General features: G+C 30.7%; 1 protein-coding gene across 3 annotated transcripts in view; it reads right to left on the bottom strand.

Annotated features, from left to right (window-relative positions):
- LOC106669125 overlaps positions 1 to 2500 on the bottom strand; it is a 76471-nt gene that overhangs the window by 27949 nt on the left and 46022 nt on the right. The gene's annotated exons all lie outside the window — the stretch shown is intronic.

Below are 2500 nucleotides of genomic sequence, written 5' to 3'. Positions count from 1 at the left end.
CTCTCTCTCTCTCTCTCTCTCTCTCTCTCCCTTTCACTCTGCCTCTCTCTATTTGTTTCTTTCTTTTTTTATTTCACGACCTCTCATTCTATTTTTATCCATTTCTTTTCATTTCCTTCTTTTAAATTTTCCCTATGTGTATATAGTGTTATCTCTCGGTCACTTCCTTTATATATTTTTTCTACCTCTCTCTCTCTCTCTCTCTCTCTCTCTCTCTCTCTCTCTCTCTCGTTCTTTTTTTCTCTCTTTCTCATTTTGTTTCTTTGTTTGTCGTTTTGTCGTTTTATTATATTTCATATTTCTGAATAACTCTTTCTTTCTCTCTCCCATTCTCTACCTTACTCTCACTCTGTCTGTCTGCTTGCCCCTCTTTCTCTCTCAACCGACGACTTCGATTGTTGATTATGATTTCAACAGTTAATAAAACTGATTAATGGTATAAATCAAGTGTTTTTTTGATAGAAGATTTAAACCCATCAGTCATTAACCCACCCTGTAGATAGGGTTTAACGAAATTTAAGCTTAAAGATCATTGGAATTGAAGGTAATAAATAATTAAGAATACAATAGAAAAAGAAGAACTTTTTGAAATACTTTTTGAATAACTTTTCGATAATAAACGAAAGAATAGGATGTAAAATTTTTTTTACTTGATGTATTTTTGTTTATATTCTGATTTAACCGTTGAAAAAACTTTTTTGACAGATAAGGAAGCATAAAGGCTTTTAGTTTATTTACCTACCAAATTTGACGATTTGAAAAGTAAAAGAGACGATCGAGTTTAAGCCGTTCGCCATTTTAAGCGCTTCCTGGTTTTTTAAGTTTCTCCAAGGACTGCTCTGCGTACTTGAAATCCAAACAATGAATCTGCTGAGTTTAAATTTTCCCGGATTTTTTAACGTAGTGATAAATTTAAGCATATTTTCTAGTTGTATAGTAGTGGCCTGTTTGGAAGAGTGAAGACACTGAAAATAGGATAATGCTAGTCACCGAAACAAACCATAAAACTCATACGTTTGGGATATTACCGGCATTCATTTCACTCTGGGTGAATGACTCATCGATTGTCTCGACTTCAACTGCACCAATATTCGTAATTTTTCCGATAGCGAACTTGAATACCGTAATTTCACATTGAACTGAAATTTCTTCGGTTTAGTTTTTTCAAATCTCGAGAAGAAACGAACGGAAAATTGGCTGAGATCGTACCATCCACGTTTCAACTCGATACAGTTTATTTCCTGGAGAATAGTAAATAATTATTACAATTTAGAAAAAAAGTATATTTCAAAACACGACACATCGATTCCTTCACACTTCCTCGTACTTATTTTCGACTTTTCCAAGTCCACGTCGAGATTAAGAAAGGATGAAATGAAAATCTTCTTTAAAAAACAACTACTTTAGAAATATTTTTACTCTGACATTTGGTCAGATTGAGTTTCACATTATCATAAATTAATAAATTAAAGATTGCAAACCAAATTAGAATGTTATGTAAGATGAACTGTTGTGTTTGGCATCAAATTTAAATTTTATAAAAAACATTCCTTGTGTAACTTACATAATCCTTGCCACATGATTTTGGTCATAACGATTAAAATAAAAAAAACACCATATATTTAGTATAATAATTTTAATAAGGACATGCTTATATCAAATTTAATATTCCTGTTTCTGTTCAACTCGTATTTTTCTTATGGTATGTAGCTCACATCAACAGCTGTGATTTACCACCACCAATGAGCATTAATTTATTTTGCAAAAAATATCCAAGGGATTGTCCAGGGATTGAAACATTTGTAAAAAAAAGTTTAATTTTTATAAACTATCCTATTGGGTTGTCCGGAAAATAATGCAGGATTTTGGTATTAAACAAAAAAAAAGAAACTAGTTACTTTAAAGCAATGTTCTTTAATCAAAATAATNATACAAATGAGTAATCCTGTAAACGTAAACAGAATATTTTATATAGATTTTTTTTAATGAAAACTTAAAATCCTGCATTATTTTCCGGACAACCCGATATATTAAAGGATTGTTTTATTTTTTAAAGTGAAATTGTTCAATTTTAAAAGCCTAGAGTTTTTTAATCGATCTACCTGAAGGGAAAGATGTACAAACAATTTCGTTTTGGCTCCTTATAGAGAGTGTGTAGGTACGTCACCCAATTTATTCCAAATTCGCACGCAAGAGAATCCGAGACCAACATATTTTTTTAGGGCAAATCTTTAATAATAAATCAATCTAATATGATCGAATGGATTTTTACATACCAACTGCAATTATCAAATTTTATAAGTTTGTGCCAGGGAAACGTTTATCTAGGGGAAAGGGTAGTTGATACATTCTTTTGACTATGTAATCTAATTTGAATAAAAATGTATAATTAATGGAAAAAATCCTTTAAAAAATCATATCTTCTCGAGGAAGTGAGTTAGAAAGCCCTTTTTTTTATAACATTCTACTATATTTTTAGTTTATCATCACCAAATTATTA

This window comes from Cimex lectularius, unplaced genomic scaffold (assembly GCF_000648675.2).
Source record: "Cimex lectularius strain Harlan isolate CLEC.00 unplaced genomic scaffold, Clec_2.1 scaffold272, whole genome shotgun sequence".
Lineage (NCBI taxonomy): Eukaryota > Metazoa > Arthropoda > Insecta > Hemiptera > Cimicidae > Cimex > Cimex lectularius.
Note: the sequence above shows the minus strand (reverse complement) of the source record. Positions and strands in the feature narration are given on the sequence as shown.